Source organism: Ictidomys tridecemlineatus, chromosome 11, assembly GCF_052094955.1.
Source record: "Ictidomys tridecemlineatus isolate mIctTri1 chromosome 11, mIctTri1.hap1, whole genome shotgun sequence".
Taxonomy (NCBI): domain Eukaryota; kingdom Metazoa; phylum Chordata; class Mammalia; order Rodentia; family Sciuridae; genus Ictidomys; species Ictidomys tridecemlineatus.
In genome coordinates, this window is record NC_135487.1 from 48,363,586 (window position 1) to 48,371,680 (window position 8,095).

Sequence of the window (8,095 nt, forward strand, 5' to 3'; positions counted from 1 at the left end):
CTTATAGTTGAGTTCAAAGGATTTGTTTTCCTCTTTATTTTGACTACTGTTATAAACCAAATGCACCATGACATCCTGGCTGGAGAGTTCTTGGCATCCATATTTCACTTCTGTTTTGATTGCACTGTCTAATGTGCTAGCCAAAAGTCACCATGTGACTATTTAAACTGAAAGTAACTAAAATTGAATAAAATTTAATACTCACTTCCTCAGCCACAGTAGCCATATTTCAAGAGCTCAGTGGCCACATGTGGCTAGTAGCTGCCAGTGCAGATATAGGACACCTCCATCATCACAGAAAGTACTGGTGGACAGTGCTAAGTGAGAGAATAGCGGGCAAGAAGAGAGGAGAGGAGAGGTGGCGTGTGAGTCTCCTATGGCTGCTGTAACAAAGTCCGACAGTCTTGGTGGCTGAAAACATCAGAGATTGATTCTAATAGTTCTGGATGTCAGTGTTTCTAACATTTAAGGGGTTGGCAGGGCTTGCTCCTTCTCATGATGGTATCAGGCCCACTCAATAATCCAGGATAATCTTTCCTCCTCAAGATCCTTAATTTAATCACATCTGCAAAGTACTTTTTACCATATCAGGTAGCATTCACAGGTCCTGGGGATAGAATATGGACATCTTTGTGGGCTCCTTATTCAGCCAGTCACAGAGGAGGAGAAGAGAGAAGGGGGAGGGAGAAGCGAGGAAAGGAAAGGAGGAGGGACATAAGCTGCAAATTGGTTCCCCAGAGCATTCCTCATTCATAAACATTCTTGCAAGTGCTCATCCAGGTATGGAAATTCATCTCAGTATTTGCACATTCTGATGGAAGAGGGGAATTCTCTCCTCTGAAAGAGTCAGTGCTAAGAACTTTTACAATTTAGTTCAGTTCAACAAATATCATCATTTAAAACAGATGTGATCCGTTCATTTCATTTGGTTCAAAATAGTTGCATGGCTCTTTGCACTTTTCGGGAAAAGCTCCAGATCCTCAGCATGTTCTCAAGGACATCCATGCTTGGCTCATACTACCGCTCCCAGGCTCCCTTCCCACTTTATCCTGCTCCCCCACCCCCGGACCCATGCACAGTGCATGCACACGTGCACACACAGGGGCCTGTGCTTGCTGGGCCTCATGGTTACCTTCTCTGATTCACATTTTGCTCTCCTTGCCTTGGCTGCTATGGCACCCATGTTGGAACACCCTGAGAGGTACCACCCCTACCTGTGGACATGGGTCTAACCAGCTCAGGTGTTCCTCCTCCCTGTGCCTTCTCCCATCCTGCGGGGCTGATGTTCTCTTTTGAATGCAGCATTTTTTTCAGCTGTTCTCCAGAGTATTTGCCCAGTTGTACCCTGTCTATTTCCCCATTCTCCATCCACTGTATCCCTGACCCCCAGTTGTGGTGATTCCCAAACTCTGTGGAGGAAAAACCAGTGTCTTTTTGTTCGGTTTTTGTTTTAATAAGTTTCCAATCCATTGCAGACTGTTGATTTTACTTTAAAAAAAATAAAATTTAAGAAAGTAAAAAACAAAGACATACATAAATGTATTAGTCCGTTTCTTGTTACTATAATGAAATACCTCAGGAAAAGTTGTTTATCTATTTACTTATTTATAGTACTGGGGATTGAACCCAGTACTATAAATACCACTGAACTATATCCCCAGTCTTTTTTATTTTTTACTTTGAGACAGGGTTTTTCTAAGTTCCCTGAGCTGGCCTCAGACTTGTAATCCTCCCTCGTTTGTCTCCTGAGTCACTGGAATAACAGGTGTCAACATTTCACCTGGCAGAAGTTAGCTCACAATTCCAGAGGTTTGAGGATATGATGCTGGCATCAGCTTGGCTCAGGTCTCATGGTTGATGGCATCACAATAAGGGAGCATGTGCCAGACTAAGAGACCACATGGCTAGACAAGAAGCCCCAAAAGATGGCAAATGGCCAGGTTTGTTCTTTCATGACAACACTTTTGTGAAAACCAGTTCCAGGTATCATGAGAACTAATTGTCTTAATGCTTTTTAAGGGCAGTCCCTACAATGAGCTGAGACCCCCTTTGGACCCTACCCCTCAAAGATCCACCATTTCCCAATACTACCACCCTGGGGAACCACACCTCTAGCACATGAACCCTTGGGAACAAACCACATCAAAGCCGTAGCAACAAGCAAAATAAAAGCCTGTTTTATGATTCTATTCAAACTGCTATGTAGCTTTCTAAATCTTACTCTCAATTTCTATACTTTACTCATCTTTGACCAGTAATAGCATTCATACCACACCAGTGTCTAGGCCACTAGTGTGCTGCTCTCCAGCCGCTGGAAATACTCTGATGTGGTCAACCTTTGTTGTACTTTGTGGAATCCATTTGAATCTGCCTGCCAAGTGCCCTGCCAGATATCTGGAGGGATGCACAAAGGAGCAGTCTTTGTGGAGAGGCTCTCAAGATGAGGCGGCTCCCTCATGCTGACGCTTAAAGGCAGATTTGGGTGAGGACCTTGGTTCTAAGTGGTCTCAGAACCCTGGCTATGTTACCTGAAGGTGGCTTTGACCGAAAGCTAGACTAAGGTTGTTAAATTCTTCTACACCATGCACTTCTTTGATAGTCTGAGGAGGTCTATGAACCTCTTCTCAGAATGTTTCAATGTTTACTATTTAAAATGCAGAAAAGGGAAACCACAGGATTTCAAAGGAAGTTCACAGTACTCAAAAGCAATTATGAAAATGTTTGATTCAGAAGTGTTTCTTTATTAGCATTAAAATGATAATATCTTGTAGTGTTCAAAATATCTACGGTAATTTAAAGAATTCACGAGCTTAAATTGTATTACAAGTTATCTACCAGTATAATGTGATTTGAAAATATCAGTGATTCTATCGTGACAGTCACAGACATAGCCTAAGACTATGGTGATTTGTTGTCACCTGTTTCATGATTGAAGAATCTGTTCAATTTCAGTTAGGAAATAATGAAAGTAAAGATATCCTCTATCATCTGGACAAAGTGCTTTCTAACTCATTCATTCATCCATCCAACAGGGGTTTATTGAGAACCTACCATGTGCTTGCTATCATTCCAGCACAGGCAAAATTTTTGCCCTGACTAAATTTTCATTTTTGTGTGTGAATCAGATGACAAGCAAATAAATTGATTCTAATTGTTTGCAGCAGTTATGTTCTATGCAGTCACCACAAATGGTGAACTGGCAAACACTGAACCATTGCTCTCAAGGGAAATATAGGGTTAGTTTCCTGTGTCACAATATTTTCATGAACTGATAACTACATAACTTGTTTTATGTGTGTTTCTGTTTAAAGACGCCTAGTGTACATAGCTGGTTGACTAACATTGAACTTGAACAAAGCTTTTCTGACTCACATATTTTCTCCATAAGGCACATTGTAGTCTTCTTGCATTGAGGAACACTGAATAGTGCACTTCAGCACTACCATCAGGTTCATTTTAAATGGAGAAATTAATAACAAAAAGCACAAAAATGCAAAAACCATGGCAGTAAATGGACCACAGAAAAGGCACATCTGTATGAGAATTAAAATAAGAAGACAAAGGTCCCCTTGTCTGACCTCAGCTGGCAAGGTACAAATGAGGTGACTCAAATTTTTCAACACTCTGTGGGTGTCTATGAATGACCTCAAAACATTGCAAGTAAAACAAAAATACTGCTGTTTGTTTTGGGATCACATGTAAATTTTAGACAGTAGATGAATTCATAAACACAAACCCCACAAATAATGAGGATCAATCATAGATTTACAACTCATGGTACATGATGGTGAAATAAAGAAAACATTGCTGAATGCTGGTATGGATCAAAACAATTGTAAAATAAAAATTAAAAGAAAAAAATCATTGTATTATCTCGAGCAAATAACAAAAAATAAAAATTAAAAGAAAAAAATTGTAATTTTGGTTGCATTCTAAAGACAGAGCAAATAGGATTTGCTTACAAATCAAATATGGATGTAGGAGAAAGAAAGGAGTCAAGGTTTTTGTCCTAAACAACTGAGCAACATGTAGTAGTTAATGTTGGCTGAGCTGAAGAACAGTCAAATATTAAGCCCCAGCCTCCTGCTGTTTGCTGCATTTGAGGCTCAGGTTGCAACAATGAACACACAGCCATGGTTTTCTGGAGTAGTAAAGGGAGCAGCCCTTAAAAGGGACAAACCAATTGGCCCCAGGGCAGAGAAAGACCTGAATCCTGCTCTGCTCAGCAATGGACCTGACTGACTCCAGAGATGGGGTAGGCATTCTGGCAACTGCAGAACTCTCTCCTTCTTCAGTAAGATTTTCCAGTGACTATATTGTCCCCCCAAAATATGATCTGTCACTGGGACACGTTTGCCTAAGTCAACCAGAGCACTCATGAGCTGACTAAGTCTGTGTAAAGGTATTCTGGAGCTATGGAGAAGGAAATCTAACCTGAAGGACCCTTGTCCACCTTCCACATGGTACCTGCAGGCCCTCTTTCCTCAGATGGTTTGTGAGCGACAAAGGCTAATGACTGGAGCTGTGTGACTCTACCCTAAAGTGAATGCCTAAGTTAAGGCATCACTTGGGGAGGGCTGGGGATAAATGGGCTCAAACAGTGACATCTTTCTTTGAGGAAGGAATACAGTTCTTAGAAAGGCAGGGGTCCATTCAGATGAATAGTGCTTGGGGGAGTGGGGAGGGCTTGCCAGCGTCCCCCTCTGTGTGGAGGCTCCACATCTTGGAGCTCACTTGACATGAGGAAAAAGTTCCCACCTTCCTCTGGTTGAAATCATGTACACAACACTGAACAACCTCGAAGATGAGCCCAGTGATTGGAGGGAAGCCTGCCTTCCCCGTCCCCTTCCTGGGGCTAGTGGGGGAGAGGCCTGGTTCTAGGAGGTGGCCACAACTTGGGGCTTCCAGTGGTAACCCTCAGTAAAGAGGATGGTCTACAGAGGAGCTGGGAGCAATTGGGAAATATTAATAGACAGGGTCTCACTGAGTTGCTTAGCATCTTGCTTTTTGCTGAGGCTGGCTTTGAACTCACGATCCTCCTGCCTCAGCTTCCCAGCCACTGGGATTACAGGCGTGAGCACCTGGCACCCCCAAGGTTCTTGAAGACAGAAAAGATTCTTTATTGTCCTCAGTAACTTAGTAACAGGGCCTGGCACATAGGGGCCCCTCAAAATTATTTGAAGAAAGAAAGAAAGAAGGAAGGGAGGAATACAAAGGGGTTGACTTTTAGAGATACTGAGGCGTTCCAAATGACAGAATTTTAGAGCTCCCAAGGCCCTTAAAGATTATAAGTGGCAACCCCCTTGTTTGAAGATTTAAAATTACACAACCTCCAATGAACTAATCAATCAATGTGTCTAATGGACATAGATTGAATATGACTCCTCCGCAACCAAGCATCTATTCTGTCACTGGAATACCGAAATGAGTGAATGATATCCCTTTACTCGCTGACAGATACAACTATTGATGTGATGTAGAAGCAGCCAGAACACAAAGTCAGGGGTGCAGAAGGAAGAGTAGTTAATTTCACCCAGGAGTTGAGGGGTCAGGGATGGAGGATGAGGAAAAGGCCTCATGAAGGAGAGCACATCTGTGCTGGCCTTGGGGCCCCGGTAAGGTGGGCAGAGGTGGAGGAAAAAGGAAGTCAAGAGATAAAATCAGTCAAGACCTTGTCTGGAGAAGGGCAGGTGACCATTGACTGAAATGTCAGGGCCTGGGGGTGGCAGTGGGGAGTGGTGGGCACAGCATAAAAGGCAAGTCTGGAGGGACCTACAGGCTAATGTGGGGAACCCTGAAAGGTTTCTGAACAGGAAAGTGAAATTATCACGACCATCCTTCAGAAAGATGACATCACCAAGGAGGAGGCCATCGTGAACATATTCCCCTATAAACTGGAGGGAAGAGAGGCTATATGGAGGGGGAGCACTGTCCATAGACCTGGAAGGAGAGGAGGGAACCTGACCAAGGACAGAGTTAGCTGGAGTGCAAAGAATGCCAGGGACTCGGGAAGGATTTCTGATGCAGAATTAACAGGGCTGTGATGCCCGTTCTCCCCGCTTCCCATAAAAACCCTCCTAGATAGACACAAGTGGGAGGAGGTATTTGAACTTCAGCTGATCCAAGTTTCAAATTCAGAGGATAAAATACATGTTGATGTCATTCACTGAGAGAGGAAGTGCAAGGAGTGAGTCATGTGAAGGGCAAAAGGGCTGAATTCCATTTTGGACATTCCCACAGGACAGCTGAGAGGAGACCCAGTTTCAACTGGAAAAATAAGTAAAGTCTGAAACCCAGGAGAGTGGATTTGGGTGTCATTGGAGCATAGGAGGTGGTGGAAGCCATCGGGGGACAGTCAACCCTCTGCTAACTGGGGAGGTGAGGGTGGCCCACACCAAACAACCAAAAACTAGCACCTGAGAAACTGAAAGACAAAATGTCCCAATATGTCAGAAATAGTAAGTTCTGCTGTCATGAGGAAGAGAGGAGCGACAACTGGAAATGCTAAAGTGATAATAACCGTCATGATTTCCGGGAGCAGGTGGCTTGAAAGCAGTGGGAGGCTGCAGGGTGAGGAGGCAGAGAGAGGAGTAGGGTTCTAGGTGGGTGCTGCTGGTGGGAGGGGGCAGCAGGTCCAGCAGTGGGTGGCAAGGTCACTCACCCCAAGAATGTCCCCGGGAAAGCACAGTTCAGGAAAGAAACAGGGAACCAACAGGAAACTCTCTTTGAGGAAACTGGTCACCAAGGTTGCCCCTGGTGAGAGGCAGAGTGTCCACAGGGCAAGCTGGAGGGACATATCTCTCTATGTCCTTGGATCTTCTAGATATTTTTACCTTGTGCACCAGTTGCTTTGTTTAATGGTTTAGATAAATTATTTGGTTTTGACCGATCAAGTGGTCCATCTGGCACAGAAGGGAATCAAATGGATCTGAAGTGGGGAGTGGTGGGCACAGCATAAAAGGCAAGTCTGGAGGGGCCTACAGGCTAATGTGGGGTCAGATTTCTGGCCTGCCTTTTCGACAGGAGGACAGGCCCAGTCTCCAGTGGAGGGAGCAGGGTTGGTAGTTGGAGCTCAGAATCTAGGCCCCAGGAAATCTTTGACATGGATTTGGTCCTTGGAGAAGTTGAGGAAGTGAATGAGCTGTCTGGAGAGCACAGGAAGGCAGAAAGAGAAGATGTGGTGCATGCTGGAGCAGGACAGTTTTCAGGGACATAGAGGTACGCCCCCAAGGCAGATTGATGGGTCGGTGTTGGATTAAGTATCAGAACTTTCTCTCTCATTACCTGAACAGTTCAGGTCAGATTATGCTGCTGTGCCAATGCCAAGACCTCAATTGACTTACCAGAACGTGTCTCACACAGAGTTGTCATGGGAATTAAATAAGATCACCACCACCACCATCATCATCATCAAACATTTTTGAGGACAGTAAGTAATGTGCCTGGTGTTGACAAAAACTGCTCACCTGATTTTAATTCTCATAAAAACCCTTTGAGATAACTTCCATTATTGTCTCCATGTATTAATGTGAGAAATAAAGCACAAATGTCAGTGACTTGTCTAAGATTCCATAGTAATAAATGAGCTAACCAGGATTAAAAATCCAGTTCTCTAACTCCGGAGTTTAATCTCTATGTTAAAACACTCACATAGCCCAGGGAGAGACACATAGAGCATTAGTCAGGTTAGGTTAAGTAATGCTCCAGCAACCAATAGTGCCAAAATCTCAGTGGCATCCCAAACACAAAAACTTGTTCCTCACTCCTGTTTGTTTCTAGTGCAGGGTGGCAAACCTGACTCCTTGCAGTGACTCCTGGACACAGACCCTGGGGATTCATCTTGTCACATGTGCAACCACCAAGGCAGGTAAAGGGAAAGAATTTCTCCCACTCAATACAATACTATTTATTTGTGATATAGTACAAATAAATACTATTATTTATGCTCTTCTTCCATTTGCCAAAACTAAAGTAGTGGGGAAGTAGAAATTTAACCTTATGTTCTAGAGATGAGGACCAAAAAATTCACTAATATCTGTAATGACTATACATAGGTGTTCATTAAGTGTTGGTCCAATTGAAGTTGAATGGCCAG